At 38.4% G+C, this 22,864-nt stretch overlaps 1 pseudogene; it reads right to left on the bottom strand.

Annotated features, from left to right (window-relative positions):
* Positions 1-22,568, bottom strand: part of LOC133050103 (large ribosomal subunit protein uL22-like) — a 29,184-nt pseudogene extending 6,616 nt beyond the window's left edge.
* Positions 22,569-22,864: the final 296 nt, after the last annotated feature.

The following is a 22,864-nucleotide window of genomic DNA, read 5'->3' as shown; positions in this document are numbered from 1 at the left end:
ATGTTGAGTTTTAAGCCAACTTTTTCACTCTCCTCTTTCACTTTCATCAAGCAGCTCTTTAGTTCTTCACTTTCTGCCATAAGGGTGGTGTCATCTGCATATCTGAGGTTATTGATATTTCTCCCAGCAATCTTGATTCCAGCTTATGCTTCCTCCAGCCCAGCATTTCTCATGATGTACTCTGCATATAAGTTAAACAAGCAGGGTGACAGTATACAGCCTTGACATACTCCTTTTCCTATTTGGAACCAGTCTGTTGTTCCATGTCCAGTTCTAACTGTTGCTTCTTGACCTGCATACAGGTTTCTCAAGAGGCAGGTCAGGTGGTCTAGGATTCCCATCTCCTTCAGAATTTCCCACAGTTTGTGGTGATCCACACAGTCAAAGGCTTTGGCATAGTCAATAAAGCAGAAAGAGATGCTTTTCTGAAACTCTCTTGCTTTTTTAATGATCCAGCGGATGTTGGCAATTTGATCTCTGGTTCCTCTGCCTTTTCTAAAACCAGCTTGAACATCTGGAAGTTCACAGTTAACGTATTGCTGAAGCCTGGCTTAGAGAATTTTGAGCATGACTTTATTAGTGTGTGAGATGAGTGCAATTGTGCGGTAGTTTGATATTCTTTGGGATTGCGTTTCTTTGGGATTGGAATGAAAACTGACCTTTTCCAGTCCTGTGGCCTCTGCTGAGTTTTCCAAATTTGCTGACATATTGAGTGCAGCACTTTCACAGCATCATCTTTCAGGATTTGAAATAGCTCAACTGGAATTCCATCACCTGCACTGGCTTTGTTCTTGGGCTTCTTAGGCCCCAGGAAATGGTTGTTAGCCGTGATACACAGAGGCGGAGGAGGTTCCTCGCAGAAGAATCAGGAGACAGACTTAAGGTTGGAGGAGCAGCGGGAGGGCTGGGGAGAGGAAAATGGGATTCTAGAGATGAGGTAGATGAAATCACTAGTGAAAGTTCTTTCAGATGGAACTCATTTTCGGGAGTCTGACGAATTAACAATAGTTCAAACAGTCTGTTGAGGAGCTTCTTTAACTTGAGACTGTTGGAAGAGTTGTTTTCCAAATTTTAACAGCAAGCAATTTGTCAGAAATAATATCTGACAAGAAAAAAGAAACTCAGTCAGTTGAAATGGTAAATGTAAGCACCAGAAATTCTATTTAAATACTTTAAGGTAAATACATACTATCATAGAATCACATCTAATGAGAAAGTTCTGTTCTAAAGTAAGAACATGAGACAAACATCACATATTAAAATTATTCTTGAAAAATTCCTATATTGTCCTTGTATCACCAGCGTGGGGCTTTTGCTTTAAGCTTGTTGCCTCATAAGCTGGAGAAATGGGTAACAAAATTGTGACCCCATGGACTGTAGCCCACAGACTCCTCTGTCTGTGGAGTTTTCCAGGTTGGAAATAATAATACTGGGTTGCCATTTCATTCTCCAGGGGATCTTCCTGACCCAGGGATCAAACACATGTCTCCTGCAGGCAGATTTTTTTTTATCACTGAGCCACCTGGGAAACCTGTTGCACACCCTGGGGAAATGTGTAACAAGATAAATTAGGGGATATCTTCCCATTCCCTTCATCCATTCCCACCCGTCAGAGTGAAAGCCCACTGAATAAGAAATTGAATTTGTATAAATGCCACTCCATGTGTGTGTGCTCAGTCCCACTCTACTATGGATTAAATAGGTTGACTTTGAGGTTTTATGGTGGGGTGAGTTTTGGTACTCTTTTTAAAAGTGCTCTGAAGTGTGATCTGTTTTTATTTTCATCATGCTGTGTCTAACATTTAAGTGAAAGAATGTTTTTATAAGACATTTAATAATTATGGCTTACTTTGCAATCTCATTCTTTTGGGTAACCGTGAACTTTTTTTTTTTTTTGAAGGGACAAGCTGTGTTGCATCTCAATATGTTAAAGCTAATGTTATGTTTTTTAAAGCACTGGTTACCCCTTGTATGTGGGATGTGTTAATGTGTAAATAACAGCCTGATAAAGTGTACTGTATGGCCTCAATTTTCTTTCTGAGCTTGCATGTAAGGGAGTCTGAATCAACCAAAGGAGGATTAATCAACCCACATGCTGCCTACACATTATGACACATCACACATCTCTTCACAGTTTGTTAGACACTAGTAACTCTCCTGCTTTTAAAACCACAACAGACAGCTGTTTTCCCACACTTTTTAACAGTGTTGAGCAAAAGAAAGGGGAAAGGCTTGGAGCTGGAAAAGTTTTATGACTTAAGAAAATTAAGACTGACCTTATTCTAAGACCTGTAACTTCCTTTTACATTCTCATTTCACATATATTTACATTTCTCTTCTTATAATTCACATGTACTTCTTATCTGTGGCCTTGTTAACATTAAGTGAATCAGAAAAATACTGAGGATTTAACTAAAACATCATTGCTTTCTTTAGGATCCCCAAACAAAATCTTATGAAGAATTTATAAATGTTTTGAATAGAGCTAAAATCAAAACATCTGTTTTTTGATTAGTGACTACTTTTAAGGTGTGGTTGGGGACAGGATTCATCCATCTTTGACTTTGTTCAAGTTTGCCAAACTGGAACTTACATACCAGCATGTCTGTGTCTCTATAAAATTGTATTCTTAGCATGACCCTGGGAAAAGATTTTTTGCTTTTCTTTTCTTCTTCCCAAATTGTATTTTACTTCTGCTGGTCCAACAAAGATGGAAACAAATTGTGATATATATATCTGGAGTGCATTTCTCTTGCAAGAAAAGGCTGCAGTAGAATCAACCCAAATAAAATTAATTTGTTAAAATATTTTATTCTCAAGGGCATGTCACGTTCAGAATTAGCTTATAGTGTAGCTGAATAGTGTACTGAAAAGTACTCTGAATTTGATTTGTATTTGTTGCACTAATATTTGCCAGTATTTTTAAAAGCTATGAAACTTGCACTGTTGAAAATTGCATGTGTGTAATTTGCATTTTTGTCATCCCAAGGAGAATCTCAGTGATTCAACTAGGTTGTTCCTGTTCATTTGGAAGATTCATATACCATGTACAAATAGGCCTGATAACTCTGTGAGCTGATCTGCCACCTGCTTGCTGAGCACTAGTGATTCTTTATGCCCAGAAAACTAGCTTTTAAATGATTCTATTTGCATTTTAGACAAGAAAGCATCAAATATAGATGTACATTGTAGATTATTTTGGCCATGTCAAAGTAAAGAATATAGAAAAAGTACAACTTAAACACCATGATGCAGATGGAGGTACTCGAGCTAAAAAGAAATGGCACTGAAATATGTTTACGTCTGTATAATTACTGCATCATAAATAGAAGCAAGAACTACAGTCTATGCTCTTTATATTTAATCCCTAATGGGCAATTTACCAGGCTTCCTCAAAAGTATAAAATGACAATAGTCAGTATTCTCAGACCCTTAGCCATCTTTACTGCATATATAATTAAAGGAATGAGTTCCTTCTTTGAGCATTATATTCATGAGGCCTTCTTGGACTGTAATTAGATACATTATCTTTATCACAGCTCAGGCTACATATTTTATGCAGCTATTTTGCCATTAATTTTGCTACTGTTTCTCTTTAGTCACAGGGAGGAGGTGGTAAAATAAAGTCACTAGTGGGTCATTGAGTCAGACAAGCCAAAGTGCACGGCCCTCCTAGGTTATGTAAGTCAGCACGTGCATTGACTGGGACGGGATTTATGAGCCAGATATTCTAATGTCTGTTCTAAATATCTCGGCTGTTGATATGAGTAATAGAGTGTTACTGGAAGTATGGTATTGTTGTTGTTCAGTCACTCAGTTGTATCCGACTCTTTGCAACCCCATAACCCAGAAGGATGGTATAGAGTTAATAGATCAGCCTGTGAGGGTTCAGAGTTGCCTACTGAGGTGTTGATTTGAAATTTATTTATGGCTGATCTACCTGGGTTGCTGGGAAATATGTCTATTCTGCGAAACAATTTCATTCTGTAGGCCTACCATTCACACACACACACACACACACACACACACACGATCCCACACAATGATGAGCTTCCTCTTATAAAGATATCCTTTGCAATTATTTAACCATTGTTACAGACTTTATCTTTCAAATCTGAACTGGTTAATTTATGATAGCGAGGAGACTGTTTATGTTAAAACCATTAAAATGAAAGTTATGAACAGACATTTCTTTGGGCAACAGGAAATGAACCAGATTGTGATTGGGTTTGAAGTTTATATCATTTCCAGGGATAAAGGGACTCTTTGATGAGTAGAGAAGCTGATTTGACTGTAAGGTTTCCTTGTCAATTCCTCACATCCGTGAGTTATGAAGCTTTATTCTGACAGCACAAAATTAACTCACTCTGTTGTCTTGATTGCTTTCCCACAGTGTTTCCTCTATGGCTCTGTCCCAACAATTGTTGCAGCTGGAGAACGAGAGTGGCTTTGCCTCATGGTGGGTTGACCCCATCCCCCATGAGGGAAGGGAATCTGAGATGGGGAAAGCCAGCCAGGAGGGAAATAGCTCTCATTACTTCAGTAGTCAATGGCAAATTTTTAGGTACAGAGTTTTATTCATTTAGAGATGTGATGGTTGCTTTGCCCAGCATGGGAGGAAAGGGCTAACTGGTTTTATCACCATTTTCTTCCTAATTAAAGTTTAGGGTAAAATCATTTCTCCCTTATAGAGGCCAATGGGAACATCTACAGTGGGAAGTTTTTGGCCCAAAGCCCAGTACAAGATGTAGTACAGAAATCCTTTCCAGTATTGGGGCATTTGATGGTTACTGAACAAACACTGGAGCACTATCTTGATTTCAAATTGAAATGCTTGGGAAGGTGGAATGTTTTAGCTCTGAATAATGTGCCCTTATTCACACACTCAGGAGGATTAGAAAAGTCTCAGACTCACCAGGAGCTAGGAATGTCTATGAAGAAAAAAGGCATTGTTTGTGAGTAATGATTTTCACACCCTTTATGATTTCTGGGAGATTTGATTATTTTGATAAATTTTGCATCAGTTAATAGAGGATATGCACAGATGAGTAAATAAGCAAGAATTTAAATTTCCTTTGAAAGCTTTAAAATGTAGATTGTCACTTCTTGGGTCCCTTCCATTCCACTGTTGGATAACATGAAGACTCTTGACTTGGAGACTAGCAAAAAGGGACTGACTATTTTTTTTTTTTTTTTTTTAAATTTTTATTATTATTATTTTTTTTTCCCAGTGGGTTTTGTCATACATTGATATGAATCAGCCATGGATTCATAGTCAGCCAGGGACTGACTATTAATAGAAAAATTTGTTGAGTCAGATCATTACTTCATATATATTTATATATATATATGTATACTTCATATATGTATATGTCATTACTTCATTCATATATATACATTTTTTTTCCTGTTCAAGTCACTCTAATGAGGGATGGGTGGCTGAAGGAATGGCCGTTTCTTGGAACCTGGGTACTTAATCTGAAGAAACTAATTCAAAACACAAAAGCTCTTAGAAATATCATGTTATCTTAACATTTTATGACACCTTTTTATTCTTCTTTTTGTACTTATCAGCTGGCTTTTAATTAAAGATAGTAGCTTATTATAAGAAATAAAAACAATAGTTTAACTTGACTTAATTAAGTTATTCAGTATCTTGCTATGTGTATGTATACATGTCCATATAAACATATATAGTTTATATATCCATAATCTCTGTTCTTTAACAAAAATGAAATTTATTTTCACGTGAGAAAGTTGAATTTTATTTAGTTTGCACACATTTTTTTTTTCAATCAAATCATCTATTTTTATTATATTAAAAGCAAAGTAATAAGCAATAAAGAGAATCCAGAATGAGAATAAATGTAATACAGTAATAAAAGAAATGTAAATAAAAAGTTTAAAAAATGGAGGGAATTGATGTGAATAAAGTAAAACAACCCAAATTCACATTCACGAGGTATGAGAATCACCAAAGGAACATTACATAAGCCATATGACAGAGTGATGGTCTCTTGAAAATAAGACAAAATTTTTTTTAAAAAGGATCAGTTCAATTCAGTTCAGTTGCTCAGTTGTGTCCAACTCTTTGCTACTGCATGGACTGCAGCATGCCAGGCCTTCCTGTCATCACCAACTCCTGGAGTCCACCCAAACTCATGTCCATTGAGTCAATGATGCCATCCAACCATCTCATCCTCTCTCATCCCCTTCTCCTCCTGCCCTCAATCTTTCCCAGCATCAGGGTCTTTTCAAATGAGTCAGCTCTTTGCATCAGGCGGCCAAAGTATTGGAGTTTCAGCTTCAGCATCAGTCCACCCAGGACTGATCTCCTTTAGGATGGACTGGTTGGATCTCCATGCAGTCCAAGGGACTCTCAAGAGTCTTCTCCAACACCACAGTTCAAAGGTATCAATTCTTCGGCGCTCGGCTTTCTTTATAGTCCAACTCTCACATCCATAAATGACTACTGGAGAAACCATAGCTTAGTTTGCACACATTTTGTTTTAAAAGCAATGTCAAGGCATTAGAGGGTCTCAAGAAGAGTTATGCCATCAGACACAGACTAAATGGAGGATGAGTTGACTGTGGATAAGGGGAGAAGCAAGGGCACCAGTAGGGCGGCTATAGCTAAAATCAAGTTAGAAAAAGAGTGGCTTGCACTGAAGTGATATAGTTGATACAGAGAGAAATGAGCAAGATTATAATCTCAGTACAAAGCCAAATTGACTTAGCTGGTGAACTAGATGTGAGATGTGAAGGAAAGAGAACAGTCATAGGTGACTGCTTGGATTTTGGTCTGAATAACCTCATAGGAAGGGGTGTCATTTACTTGGATGGAGACGACTAGGGAAAAATGGCTTATACGTTGATAAAAATAAACCTTGTTTTTGTTGTGCCTAAATTTGAGGTGCCTAGTATACATTTTTCATGATAATTAAGTAGCAGCTGGCTTTACAAGTGTGGACCTCAGGAAAAGCTAGAGACCTACTATATGAATTTACTATTCATCCACATTTACATTTTCTTTAAAGCCATAATAGTAGGTGAAGTATGTGTACATGGAGAAGAAAACGGGTATAAGATACAATCAAGGGAGTCTTTGTAAACATAGAAGAGAAAGAATATGAGGTCAGCCTCTTGGCTAGTCTAACATTTAGGTTGGGGAAAAAGTTCAACAAAGAAGACTTAAGAAAGTGCAGTTAATATATCAGAAAGTAAATCAGAAGAGTATGGTTTCTCAGAAACTTAAGAGACAAGAGGTTTTGAAGAAGAAAGTAACCTTCAACTGTGAAAATACTGTTTGAGTAAGAGTGAATCACTTGAGAAATGTGAGGACAGGGAAAGCACTTACCGATCTTGCAAGATGGAAGTCCTTGTTAGTCAGGACAGGATATTTGGTGGGTAGGAGTTTCAGCCAGGCGAGGGTAGGTTCAGGAGAGTGTATAAGAGGAGATACATTAAGCACTGGCAGCAGTTTAGAAGAGAAGCAGATGAGACTAATGGGGCAGAAAAGGAAAAGGAGTCGTGGTCAAAAAAGGGACTCAGATGTGGGGAGAATTCAGCTGCTTTGCCTGCTGGTGGGCACAGTTCAGGAGAGAGAGGAAATGGTGACGTAGGCGGGCATGGGGGTTGCTTTCAGGACAGAAGTCACTGGATGGGTCAGTAATTGGTTTTGGGAAATAGGGTTATTTTCATTTTCTCAGTTAATTAAAAAAGTGAGATTGTCGACTAAAAGGGAGAAAGCAGAGATGTTGGAGTTTTGAAGAGAGAGGTGTGATTAAAAACAGGGAAATTGAATTAATAAGGAAATTGTTCATGGTGAGCTGTTAGATATGGTAGTAGACTTTGGCACTGAGGATTCAATGGTCAGGACTTTAGAGATTTTAGGATGTATTAGATGATATTTGTCATTTTGCAAAGGCATGAATTTGAGTCATCCACCAGAGAATGAAATTGTCTCACCTAGGTAATATATAAACTTCCATAATAATTCTTTTAAAAAGATTTAAAAAAACTGTAACAAATAAAAGCAAATATTTTCTTTTATATTCCCCCTAAAAAGAAAGCATAATGTTGAGGTTGAATGTGAAGCAGATATCAAGGAATTTAAAAGAACAATGGCTCCTACTGAGATACTAATAGAAGTTTAGGGACATTAAAGAGTAAAATGTCTAGTTTAGTGACGATTTGGACCAGACATGACCAAGAATACCCCACTCCTTGTGATAAAGTATGACTGGAATGTTCTAGTCAGTGTTTCAACTACTCACATGGGGATAGTCTCAGGAATATGGCATGTGGCTTGACCAAAATGTGATTTGAGAGAAAATCAAGAGCCTAGCCAGTCAGTAGATTCACAAAGATCTTAGAATGTATCCCTCACTACATTCAGGATCTGCTTTAATTTCTGGCCCTCAGTTTTAATACCCATCATGTTTCTGGTTGTATTACAGGCTTGTACATTTAGGTAATAATCACAAAGTTACTGTGTCATCACCATTCTGAATAAGTAGAAAAATAATTGTTTTCTTTCTAGATTACTGAATATATTTAAAGGTAACAATCAACATTCATTTCATACTATAAATACCACTATCAAATTTCTGTCATACGATCCTCAAGTCAACCCTGTCAATTATTATTATTATTTTGCTTGTATTCTTTTTTTTATTTTTATTAGTTGGAGGCTAATTACTTTACAATATTATTATTATTACTACTACTAATTGCCAAATTCAGACTTCAATTGAAGAAAGTAGGGAAAACCACTAGACCATTCAGGTATGCCCTAAATCAAATCCCGTACGATTACACAGTGGAAGTGACAAATAGATTCAAGGGATTAGATCTGATAGAGTGCCTGAAGAACTATGGATGGAGGTTCGTGATGTTGTACAGGAGGCAGTGATCAAGACCAGCCTCAAGAAAAAGAAATGTGGAAAAGGCAAAAGGGTTGTCTGAGGAGGCCTTACGAATAGCTGAGAGAGGAAAAGACACAAAAGGCAAAGGAGAAAAGGAAAGATGTAACCATTTGAGTGCAGAGTTCCAAAGAATAGCAAGAAGAGATAAGAAAGTCTTCCACAATGATCAATGCAAAGAAGTAGAGGAAAACAATAGAATGGGAAAGACTACAGATCTCTTCAAGATATTTTAGAGATACCAAGGGAACATTTCATGCAAAGATGGGCACAATAAAGAACAGAGATGGTATGGATCTAACAGAAGCTGAAGATATCAGGAAGCGGTGGGAAGAATACACAGAAGAACTGTACAAAAAAGATCCTCATGACCCAGATAACCATGATGGCATGATGACTCACCTAGAGCCAGACACCCTGGAATGTGAAGTCAGGTGGGCCTTAGGAAGCATCACTACGAACAAAGCTAGTGGAGGTGATGGAATTCCAGTAGAGCTGTTTCAGATCCTGAAAGATGATGCTGTGAAAGTGCTGCACTCAATATGCCAGCAAATTTGGAAAACTCAGCAGTGGCCACAGGACTGGAAAAGGTCAGTTTTCATTCCAATCCCAAAGAAAGGCAACCCCAAAGAATGCGCAAACTACCACACAATTGCACTCATCTCACACGCTAGCAAAGTAATGCTCAAAATTCTCTAAGCCAGGCTTAAATAGTATATGAACTATGAACTTCCAGATGTTCAAGCTGGATTTAGAAAAGGCAGAGAAACCAGATATCAAATTGCCAACATCTGCTGGATCATTGAAAAAACAAGAGAGTTCCAGAGAAACATCTATTTTTGCTTTATTGACTATGTCAAATCTTTGACTGTGTGGATCACCACAATCTGTGGAAAATTCTGAAAGAGATGGGAATACCAGACCACCCAACCTGCCTTCTGAGAAATCTGTAAGCAGGTCAGGAATCAATAGTTAAAACTGGACATGGTACAACAGACTGGTTCCAAATAGAGAAGGGGGTAAGTCAAGGCTGTATATTGTCACCCTGCTTATTTAACTTATATGCAGAGTGAAAGTGAAGTCACTCAGTCATGTCCTACTCTTTGCGACCCCATGGACTGTAGCCTACCAGGCTTCTCTGTCCATGGGATTTTCCAGGAGAGAGTACTGGAGTAGATTGCCATTTCCTTCTCCAGGGGATCTTCCTGACCCCCAGGGATCGAACCCTGGTCTTCTGGATTGCAGGTAGACGCTTTACCCTCTGAGCTACCGGGGAAGTTCCATGTGAAAGTCACTCAGTCCTATCTGCCTTTTTGCGACCCCATGGATTAGTTCTCGAGGCCAGATTACTGAAGTGGGTAGCTTTTCCCCTTTTCTAGCAGATCTTCCCAACCCAGGAATCGTACCGGGGTATCCTGCATTGCAGGCAGTTTCTTTACCAACTGAGCTCTCAGGGAAGCACCCATGTATATGTATGGGGAGAGTACATGTGGAGTAGATCATGTGAAGTGTCGGACTAGATGAAACACAAACTGGAAATCAAGATTGCTGGGAGAAATATCAATTACCTCAGATATGCAGATGATACCACTCTTACGGCAGAAAGCTCAGAGGAACTAAAGAGACTCTTGATGAAAGTGAAAGAGGAGAGTAAAAAAGTTGGCTTAAAGCTCAACATTCAGAAGACTAAGACCATGGCTTTCATTCCCATCACTTCATGGCAAATAGATGGGGAAACAATGAGAGACTTTATTTTTTGGGGGCTCTAAAATCACTGCTGATGATGACTGCAGCCATGAAATTAAAAGACACTTGCTCTTTGGAAAGAAAGTTATGACCAACCCAGACAGCATATTAAAAAGCAGAGACATTACTTTGCCAACAAAGGTCCGTCTAGTCAAAGCTATGGTTTTTCCAGTAGTCATGTATGGATGTGAGAGTTGGACTATAAAGAAAGCTGAGTGCCAAAAAATTGATGCTTTTGAACTGTGGTGTTGGCAAAGACTCTTGAGAGACCCTTGTATGGCAAGGAGATTGAACCAGTCCATCCTAAAGGAAATCAACCCTGAACATTCCTTGGAAGGACTGATGTTGAAGCTGAAACTCTAATACTTTGGCCACCTGATGCGAAGAACTGACTCATTTGAAAAGACACTGATGCTGAGAATGATTGAAGACAGGAGGAGAAGAGACGACAGAGGATGAGATGGTTGGATGGCATCACCGACTGGATGGACTTGAGTTTGAATAAACTCTGGGAGTTGGTGATGGACAAGGAAGCCTGGCGTGCTGCAGTCCATGGGGTCTCAAAGAGACGGACACGACTGAGGGACTGAACTGTACTACTCCTAACAATGGTGTGAAATTTAAAGAGATTCGGTGATTCGCCTTCGCTCGTGCAGCTGGGGGAGCAGCAAAGGTAGGACCAGAGCCAAGTTTTCAGATGCCAGAGATGTCCACTGTGTAGCCTTCCAAAGTATTAATGATCTTAAATACTGCATCCTTTATTAAGATTTTTCGGGCCAGGAAATTTCTCAGCTAAGTTTTGTGCTTAGTTGTGATATTTTTCCTGTTTTAAAATCTTATTTTGTGAGTGATGAAATAAGGGTTTATAATAGAGGGAATCTTCAGAAACCGTAAATAATCTCTGAGTGAGAGTCTTACAAGTCATCCAGTACCCACTCCTCCATTGCATGTTAGAAAACTTAAGTCCCAGAAAAATTAGAAGACTTTTAAAATGTCATTGAAATAGTTGCTTAGATTACAGCAGGGATTATGTTTCTTGATAGCCATCTCAGTGTGTTTTCCATCGTGTTACACTGTATAGAATCTTAACTTCAAAAACCTCAAGTCTGAGAGCTGGAAAGGACTCTAGATATTGAGCTTCACCCTTCTCATTTTATGAAGGAGAAAATACAGATCCAGAAGATTAAATTGTTACTGCAAAGTTATCTACTGAGTGTAATAAGTTAGTATGGAACCGTGCCTGCTTCAGTTTCCACTGAGGTACCCTAAGGAAAAGTATTGGATGACAGATAGTGTGGACAGCTTATGTCCCTGTCTTCATTTCCTAATTTTTTAAAGGAAGTAGAACCCAAAAACCGTGACTCTTGCACCCCTCTGCCAAATCAAGGGCATAAAAACGATACCAGAGACCTTGGAAAGAGACTGTAAGGAGATCTCTTTGTAGAAAGTTGATGCTTTGCTTTGAGCCCTAAGTTAAATTTTGGAGCATGCTAATTTCAAAGCCCAAGCCTTGGGTGATCTTTGAGAGAACCTCTTGATGTGATACCACTAGATGCAAAAGAACACTGCCTTGGCTCTGCTTAAACTTTCAGAGTTCTCACAGAACATACCACCACTTCTTGTGAATCAGATATGGTCCATTTAAAGCAAAGGAGCCAACATGAGACTTTTGGCTCCTGTCCCACAGCGCCACACAAGGGGCAGAAGACCTCAGCAGCGGAAGAAAGAAGATGCGCTGTGGCATGTCCCTCTGCCAACCGGCATAGAGGTCCATTTCCCCAGGGATTTAGGCTCTTTGGGACTCAGGAGCCCACGAGGGAAACTCTGCAAGGCCCAGTAGAAGCTGACTTCTGTCTTCCTTCAAGGCCAGAGAAGACTGTCAGCCTGAGATGGCACCAGTCCAAATAAGAACCATCTGATCTCTTCATTCACTGCAGCTAGTGAGTGTAGGAAAATCTTGACCAGGACAGGTGGAGGGCAGAACACCCAACTCCGTGAAGCAGATCTGGGTTGAAGATTCAGTGATCAGAATATTTCAGTAGATATTCTGTATACTGAAATGAAAATGTTTTTTGACTTACCAATATTTTAAGATGTTGTGTTATCTAAGAATGAGTGGGAACAAAAGCCCTGTGACTCAGAATTTTCATCAGGAGTAGGGAATTCCTGGACAGAGGAATCTGGTGGGCTAGATTCCTAGCCCTACAGTTTGCAGGATTGCGAAGAGTCAGGCACAACTGAGTGGACTAAACCTTACTTTCTTGGGGAAGGATACATCCAGGAGAAGACAGAACTGAAATTGCATTTTGTTCACAGTCTGTGGGTCAGCATGCTGGGACTACAGGAATCATCACACAGTCTTCCTTGTGCTCAGCTGTCTCCAAATGAAAGATGTGAGAACTGAAAGAAGAACAGATTTGTTTGGCTTTTATGACTACTTGTCACAGAAAATTGAGAAAATATTCTTATCTTGAGAGGTTTTTTTTTTTTAATTTCATTGCAGAGCAGATTTTCAGGAATGTTTGATGAAGAGTGAATGGATGACATAAAGCGGTGCTATCACCGAGAGGCCTGAGATGGGGAGACGAGCAGAAACAGCTGCAGATGCTAATGCCAATCAGAAATGAAGCTAACATCTGGGGCACCAAGGAAAGAAAAACACAAACATTGTGCTGTGTGCCAAGACCAGCCACCGGGCCCATCCTAGTTGTGTTTAGGACACCAGCGGCAAAATGTAAATATGGGTCAGCCGAGTTACTTTACCTAGGCCAACTTATATACACAGTGTGTATCCAGGCTTTCAATCAGAGGAAGAACACATGGAGCTTGCTGGCCTGTTTTGAAGGTTGTGGAACCCGCCATAAATCTTGTTCTTTCCATCTCAGAAGGATCAACAGTGGCAGCAGGAGCCCTGCCTTTTCCGCACCACAGCTGGCTCTAGCATATGCTCAAAATCATCACCCCTGCCTTGCACTCTCAGAACTGGGCTGCAGCCACCAGCGAGGCTTCTTTCGGACTTCGCGTCCAATTACAGCACTTCTGCCAGCCTGAAGGGCTGGAGGCTTACAGTGAGTGACTCTTAGCGAAGGTCCAAGTGTCAGCAAACTGATCCATCTCGCAGACTGGCTGAAGAACATGGTTGTGGATGCAGGCTTTTATTCTTGGGCAAAACCCAGTATCCTTATGACACAGGCAGCATTAATGCCACGTCCCTTGTGCCACGTCATGGTGTCTCTCAGTAATAAAATTGGACAGAAACATATAGAAAAGATATGGCAACAAATCAGAAAGAAAGCAACCAACCTGACTTGGTGGTCCAGTGGTTAAGAATCCTTCTGCTAATGCAGGAGACATGCGTTCAATCCCTGGTCTGGGAAGATCTGACGTGCCACAGAGAAACTAAGCCCGTACACCACAGCTGCTGCACTGCAGGAGAGAGTAGCCCCCACTCCCTGCACGAGGCAAGGAAGACCCAACCCAGCCACAAATACTACATACATAAAAGCAAACAACCATGTTTTGGAATTGGATTGAAGGATATTAGAAAGAGAAACTATTCTTTACATATTTGTAAATCAGCCATAGGATGTTGTTATAACATAAAATCTTACGTATGATGAACACAGTGGAGCCTAAAGAATAGTTAGGTTTCAAATGATTACTTTCAGACTTTCATGGAAACTCTTCAATCATATGGATTGTTGTGAAAGTTGTATTTCTTTCCTTGATTAATTTAGTCACCCTTTAACTGTATTTCAAGCATGTTTTTAGTTAATCTGCCCTCAGCCAATGCCCTTCCTTGTCACACTGCCAGCCATTTCAGGTTTTGTTATATTGAAATATGAGCACTTAACAATTGATGCTTTTGAATTGTGGTGTTGGAGAAGACTCTTGAGAGGCCCTTGGACTGCAAGGAGGTCAAACCAGTCAATCCTAATGGAAATCAACCCTGAATATTCACTGGAAGGATTGTGGCTGAAGCTGAAACTCCAATACTTTGACTATGATGAGAAGAGCCAACTCATTAGAAAAGACCCTGATCCTGGGAAAGATTGAAGGCAGAAGGAGAAGGGGATGACAGAGGATGGTTGGATGGCATCACTGACTCAGTGGACATGGGTTTGGGCAAACTCTTGGAGATAGTGAAGGACATGTTGCAATCCATGGAGTCGCAAAGAGTCAGACACGACTGAATAATAAACAATGTATTACTATAAAACATATATGGTGGAAAAAAATGTAGAAATGTGCAGTGCTATTTAAAAAATTTTCTCAATCCTCTTATTTGGTAGTTTGCAAATATGACCACAGTTCTCCTCTCGTTCCTGTATCCAGAGTCTTCACAATGTGACTTTACAGCATCTGTTTCCCCACTTTTGAAATCTCAGCTGACTGTGTAGCTTGCTTTGGCCAGTAGAATGCATAGTGTGCCTGCTCTAAGTCTAAGGGCTTCAGAGGCTGTTTCTGTCACCCTGGCCGATAATATGTCAGTTGGCACACATGTGAATAAGGCCATCCAAATTTGGTGAGTGGCTGACCCTCCCGCCAACTGTAGCAGCATAAGTGAGCCAAATGGAGATTAGCTAACTAGCCACCTTACACACAGAACTGTGAGCCAAGAGACGTTACTGCTCTGAACCACTAAATGTTGTGTGGTTTATTATGTAGTAATAATTGGTATATCTTGTTATGTCATTTGTGGAGTTCTTTTTTCCCTCATTTTTATAAGCCCACATTCCTGGCAGAAAGCTCCGATGTTGTCTAGAGGCTTCCTGTTGGAAGAGACCACAGCTAATGGTGGAGATTGTCTCTCTGTACCATTGCTCTGCTTTCCTATAACTTTGAGAAACTTCTGCCTCTTACATATGATTATTTCTGTAACTACAACAAAGAAAGGAAAGAGCAGAAAAGAATCCCTTGTTCCTCTAGTTTCCAGCTATAATATCACTGGCCACTGGGGGTTAAGCATACAAGTGTACCATCTAACCTAATTTGGGGTCATGACCTTTGAGGGTAGTGAAGTGTCCGTTTTCAACCTTGTATTCGTGTGTTAATACACGGTAGTGGCTCAGACACAGTTCCGTGAAATTAAACTGAAATCATTTGAATCCTTAACTATAATAAGGGAGGACATAGTACCTTATTCATCCAGGAGTTGAGTTCCAGTTTCACACACATTATCCAGCTTTCTGAACAGTCTGAAATATTTAGGATTGCCTGACAGATTTGGTCAGGACTGTGCAAGATACATTAACTCTTGTGGAATGTTCAGTCTAAGTTTAGGAAAAATTCCAAAATCCCAGAGAATGGTATCTGCAGATACTCTTGAGTAGACCCAGATAAACCCAGGGGGGTCCTAGAAGGGTCTGGACTGAAGAAGAAAGCTGTCAGCCACTGCTCATTTGTTAAGCCCTAAATGTGTGAATTAAAATTTTGGGGGGTCCAGGATCTATGATCTGAGAACGTATTATTTCCCAGGCCTTATGAACTCAGTATCCTAGAGAGCAGACAGCTTTTCTAGGCTAGCACAGGAGAGCTGCTCCATAGTATGATAATCAATATCTTTATTCAGGAAGTAGCCTATGAAATTCCCCCCTGATGAGAGCCCTCTCACCTCATTATTCATCACTGCCTCCTCCGTATGCCTCAGCTCTCCTGAGCACTTCCTTCTGTTTCCTACTTCTGTTCTTTGTGCTTTATTCCTGCCTAGACTATAAAAATTCTTTTAAAAGTTCTCATGGTGGTCACCTTTTCAACTTTTAAAACTCAACTCAAGTGCATCCTCTTTTGTAAAACCCTTCCCAACTGTATCTCTTCACATTCTTCTCTTAAATAAGACTTCTCTCTCTCATGATGATATTTTTCTGTGAGTGTGTGTACAATATTTTGTCATTGCCTATGGATATTTTTGCAAGAGTTTGTGACCAGATTTTCACCTCTTTAAAGGCAGAAACCATTACTTACCTATATTTATATAAACTTTCACATTAGTGACTGCTTCATACTGATATTCAATGAATATCTATTGAAAAATGTGTAAAGAAATATTATATTGTCTAGCATTCTGCTTTTTTGAAGTGGTTAGTAAATCATTCTAAACATACCCCCTTTCAAGTTTGATGGGTTTAAATAAGTATTATTTGATTATTTTTTGTTTGATTATTTTGTTTGTTACTTAACATCTCCATAGTGGAAGGACAAAGTCTTACGAGCAGCAGTGTTTTATATCTAAGGGAATATATTTTTTTCTTTAGTCAGAGGTTTGTGCTTTAAGCCAATAATGAAACAGTAGATCAGTTACATTGCTGAGTCATGCTTTATTCACTTGGAAATTTTATTAATGGAGTGCAATTGTATATGTAAGAAATTGTGAGCAATATGTAAGCAGTGTATATAATTATGCATATATATGAAACTAAGAGTAGGAATAAATAATAATTTTTAAAAATTATGTAGGAAAATTATTTAAAAAGCATATTGAAACAGGAAAAAATATACCATATGGCTTATATCAGTAAGTTACTAAATCACTGTGATCAAGTTTAAATTTTCTTCATTTTAGTTTTTTTAATATTAAAAATAAGGGCAATAATAAATAGTTACACTCCTCCAGAGACTGCAAACTGGAATGAGAAAATACAGAGTAATCATTTTGATCACTTTAGGAAAATACCAAGCAGCAATCACAGTATAAATAATATATTTTAGCTTAAAAATCAATGTGTGATGAATTGAGCTGACACTCGGACATTAATACTTTAGGATATCTCAGAGCCTTTCATGCATACGATCCATGTAATAAAAGCTGATTCATTCTCACTCTTGGCAAACCTGAGAAATATGTCAGTATCTTAAACAGAGAGTAAAGGAAGTGACCGAAATATTTTAGGAATAAAAACCTTCTCAAGAGGAATAAGAAAAATTCTTGTGTCTGAATTATTTAGTTTGGCTTTTTAACATTGGTCAGATTTCCTGAATAACTTTTCAACTCCTACTACATGTATATTAATACATGTATCAACATATAGGAGTGGCCAGAAACACTGGCGGTAGAACAGGGAGTAGAAAGAAGGGAGAAGCCGTGCTGTTCTTAGCTCGCTTTTCCCATCTTCCAGAGGCTTTTCTGCAGTATCTACACTATTTTGTGGCTCCCCTAGGACCAACTCAGCTGCACCCCTGAAAGTTTCACTACCCACCAGATGGATCGTGGATGTGCAATCACCAATGAGAGCTTAAATTAAAAAAAAAATCACCAGAATCAGATGAAAAAATGATTTCTCCTCTTGCCAGCCAAACATGTTGCACTGTTGTCTGAACTGCCAATACTTCTACCCACATGCGACTTTCCTGTCACAACTTTTAAGATATAAAACCAGTTTACTGTTGATTTCTTACAAGATAAGGGAAGAAATCTCTCAGAATTTCAAAGTCTAGGAGATATTAGTACATCTTTTTATCTCTTCCTAAACTGAGGTGAAGGTGCTTGAAGACAAGCACTCTGTTTTTACTATCACACTGTATACCCTTGTACATGGCAGTACAAAAAGCAGATTATCACCACCCATGGAGGGTTAATATACCTCAAGTGTCCTTTTTAATTATATGAGCCCTATAAAGAAAGATTGCCATATTAAAAAGCAGAGACATTACTTTGTCAACAAAGGCTCGTCTAGTCAAGGCTATGGTTTTTCCAGTGGTCATGTATGAATGTGAGAGTTGGACTATGAAGAAACCTGAGCGCCAAAGAATTGATGCTTTTGAATTGTGGTGTTGGAGAAGACTCTGAGAGTCCGTTGGACTGCAAGGAGATCCAACCTAAAGGAGATCAGTCCTGGGTGTTCATTGGAAGGACTGATGTTGAAGCTGAAACTCCAATATTTTGGCCACCTGATGCAAAGAGCTGACTCATTTGAAAAGACCCTGATGCTGGGAAAGATTGAGGGCAGGAGGAGAAGGGGATGACAGAGGATGAGATGGTTGGATGGCATCCCTGGACCCAGTGGACATGAGTTTGGGTAAACTCTGGGAGTTGGTGATGGACAGGGAGGCCCGGCGTGCTGTAGTTCATGGGGTCGCAAAGAGTCAGACATGAATGAGCAACTGAACTGAACTGATAAAGAAAGAAGAAAGATACCTCCTCAAGATTCTGTAGCGCTTCCATAACCATGGCTCCATGAAATAAAGAGATCAGATAAGTATTGAAAAAGGTTAACTTTTGATAGGGTTGATTATAACAGTATGACAAACTCAGAAAAAAGATTATTTATCACTTTTATCATATACATAGTTTTTGCATATTCATCAGTATAGTTGCATTTAAGCAAAATTTAATTGTAGTATCTGCTATTTCAAGAGCGTTTCTTAAATGCTAAGATTCCACAAGCTCTTGAATGTTATTTTTTTAAAATGTATTTTATTGACGTATAGTTGGTTTACAATACTGTGTTAATTTCTGATATACAGCAAAATGATTTGGTTATATGTATATTTATTCTTTCTTATATTGTTTTCTATTATGGTTTATTGCAGGATATTAAATAAAGTTCTGTGTGCTATACAGAAGGATCATGTTGTTTATTCTTTGTCTATGTAATAGTTTACATCTGCTAATCACAAAATTCCAGTCCATTCTGTCTCCAACTCTCCCTTCCCCTTGGCAACCACAGTCTCTTCTTTATATCTGTGAGTCTGTTTCTATTTCATAGATAAGTTCATTTGTGTCATATTTTAGATTCCATATATAAGTGATGACATACAGTATTTTTCTTTCTTTTTCTGACTTCACTTAGTAAGATAACCTCTAGGTTCATTCATGTTGCTGCAAATGGCATTACATCTTTTTATCCATTTATCTGTTAATGGACATTTTAGGTTGCTTCCATGTCTTAGCTATTGTACATAATGCTGCTGTATACCCTGGAGTGCATGTACCCTTCCAAATTATAATTTTCTCTGGATATATGTCTAGGAGTGGGGTTGCTGGATTATATGGCAACTGCATTTTTCGTTTGATAGGGAGCCTCCATAATGTTTTCCATAGAGGCTGCACCAGTTTACTGAATGTTGCCTTTTACATATATACAAAAGATACTCAACTCCACTTAGACATTTTGTCATGTTGTTATTTTTCTGTGAAATTAAGAACCATTTCAATAGTGCAGGTTTTCATAATTTCTGCCTATTTCCTTTTCTCTGTTTGTGGGAGATCCAGTAGTCCATTCGGGCATTTTTCCCTCTCAGAATAGCACTTTTCAGAGGATGATAATTTCTAGATCTGTTGACCATTAAATATTTCCTGTAGGCCCTTAGTTTGAAGCACAGAAATAGTAGTAATTATCAAAAAGGATCATTTCAGATTCAGTGGCACTAAATATCAGTTGATCAACAGAAGGAAATGACATTTGTGATGTATTTCCTGACGCCTGCTGCAGGTCTCCTCTCTAGATCCTCACTGCCCTAAAGGGAGCCCCTAGCCTCGTGTGGCAGTGAAGCACGTGCAGTGTGGCAAGTCCAGACTGAAGTGCACTGCGGGTGTTACATACTAGACTTCAAAAATTTAGTACCAAAAATTGTAAAGCTGCTCATCAATCATTTTTATATTGATTACGGTTTGAACTAACAATATTTTGGATATATTGTGCTAAGTAGACTATATTAAAATTGCTTTCACCTAATTTTTAATGTGGATACTATAAAATTAAAATTACCTATGTTATTCACATTTGTGACTCATTGTATTTATGTTGCTGTCACAGTTCTAAAAAAGATTCCTTTTAAGTCTCAGACACCTTCTAAAATCAACAGTATAATACACCTACACAGAGAGTGCACATTCGTGTTAATCCTGTCCATGGTTTACAGGTTAAGAATTTCATGCTACCAGTAATATTCAGTCAAACAGAAACCAAATGCCATTTGGTTCTCCTAACTCAGCATTTTGCTCTGCTTACTCGGCAACTTGCTTCTCTGAATTGCATTTGGATTACAATAGACATGGGTTTTGGAATGATATCAGAAATATTCTAAGTTCTTAATTGTATTTACCGAGGGTATTGTTAGGCTGTTGATCACTGCCTTATGATATTCCAGAGACATACCTCATTTCATATTACACATGCATTCCTAAGAGGTTGTGGACAAATAATCTTGTGACTTTTAAGTAAGTTCTAACTTGACAAACTAATATTTAAAGGTAACCTCTAATAAATCATTTGGTCAATTAAATGAGAAAATTAATTACTTTGTTGCCCATTATTTGACCAAAACTTTCATTTAATCTTGAGAAAAAAATTAGGATAATTCCCAAATATCTCAAATATAACATGTCTTTTGAAAAAAGTAAACTTGATTCTTGCCTCATCTAAATTCCTTTCTGATGACTAGTAACTTCTACAACTCGGTTGAATCAAGAATGCTGAAACACAGAAAGTCTTCAGGTTTCATTGATTTTCATTTATTTGTCACAGTAGTAGCAGCTTGTAGTCAATGATCTTTGAAGTTCCTCTTACCTCTAATTTTCTTTGCCATTTTCTTCTGGATCCCGATGTTTAATATATTGAGTATCCTTAAAGCAGAATACATAATAGTTAGTATTGTTTGTGATTCAAGAGTAGACTGTACTCCTCAGTATTGTTTCTTTGTTGCATTGAAATAATTATGTAATCCTCTTCATATTAAGGAGTGTTTGGTTTCATATTTTATTTTGAACACTGACACTTGCAAAATGTCTGTAGTGTTAGCAGAGTACTCAAGTCTTAAAAGTAAGGAATCCGAAGCATATGGTGATTAAAAACTTTTCATTTATTCCACTTCTATTTTTTTTAATATTTATTGCTATCTTTTATCTTTCTCCTCCCATTATCAGTTCTGAATCTCTCCAAGGAATTTATTTAAATTTTTAGAACTACAAAACATCTTTTCTAACCTCTATTGTAGAGTATTCACTGCTTTCAAAGGAAGAGTGATTAAAAATTTTTTTAATAATCATTATAAAACATTGTACTTTAAAGCTTTTAAAAATTGTCTTTTAGAAAAAAAAATGTAGCCAGCAGTGAGTTCTCCACAAGAGTGAAGGTTTGGAACACAGCAGTAAGTGGTAGTGTATTGTCTCGAGTCATGAAGCCTCATTTGACTCGGTTTGTGTAGGAGCTTCTGGATTTGCTGGCACGGTGGTGGCAGTGATGATGCTGATGGCAGTGGTAGTGACAGTTCCTCTAGGTTCCCAAGGACCTGAGTTCACCTGGCTACAGAGAGATGCCCCTGAAAGCCTCACAGACTGTGGGTTTCACCATAAATTTGTGTGCAGGGTACAGGATTGCTTTTTGATGGGAAGGGTACCTGTGAGGACTTCCCAGAGCCAATGATGAAACGTGATAAAACATTCTTTTACATTTGAGTTTTTAAGAGATAAATGATTCTTAAAGTCTGACAAATGTTTAATTTTCTTCAGATTTTTTTTGTTGTTAGTTGAGAGTAAATTTAGCATAACGAGCTTTCAAGAATATTTGAGAGTTTATAGTTGTGGGTGAAAAGAGTCTGATTGTTAATACTAAGAGGAGAAGATTTTACAAGTTCAGAATCAAGGAAGCATTGGCCATCATTTGTGATGTGCCACAAGGAGCAGTCACAGAACTATACTTGCTTCCTGCCCCAAGAAGTCCCAACCTGTCCTCTAACCTGAAAGGATCTTCTAATTCCAGATGAGAGTCAGGCAAAATGTTTGGTACTTGTCCAAACAATGCAGTAAAAACTGCATTGTTCTAGTGATTAAAGAGAAACAGTACCATTTCCCGGCTTTCCGACCTGAACAGGCAACACAGAAACATCAGTCTGCGGTCTCACGTGGTGTTCCAGCACACTGAAAGTGGCCTTACTTGCATGTTTGAGAAACCAAGTCATGCTGCGTTTACTGATATTAATTGTCAAAAGATATGGTGAATGGCCAGGGGATTCAGTATGGTTTTGCATCAATTATTGCATAAATCATACAGCTGTTACATATTGGTTTTCTGCCAGTGAAGAAAGTAAAAATTAGCTGGGGAAAGAAAAAAAGAAGAAAACAGTGTTGTATAACATTGTGTTCCCATGATGACTTCTGAATTGTGTTTGTTACAAAGAGCTTTTGAAACCACAGCAACGTGATTTTTTTTTTCTTAGAAATACCAAAGATAGTGATCTAAACACAAGTTTCAAAA

Source organism: Dama dama, chromosome 31 (genome assembly GCF_033118175.1).
Source record: "Dama dama isolate Ldn47 chromosome 31, ASM3311817v1, whole genome shotgun sequence".
Taxonomy (NCBI): Eukaryota; Metazoa; Chordata; class Mammalia; order Artiodactyla; family Cervidae; genus Dama; species Dama dama.
The sequence above is the reverse complement of the archived record's forward strand: the minus strand, read 5'-3'. Positions and strand labels throughout refer to the sequence as shown.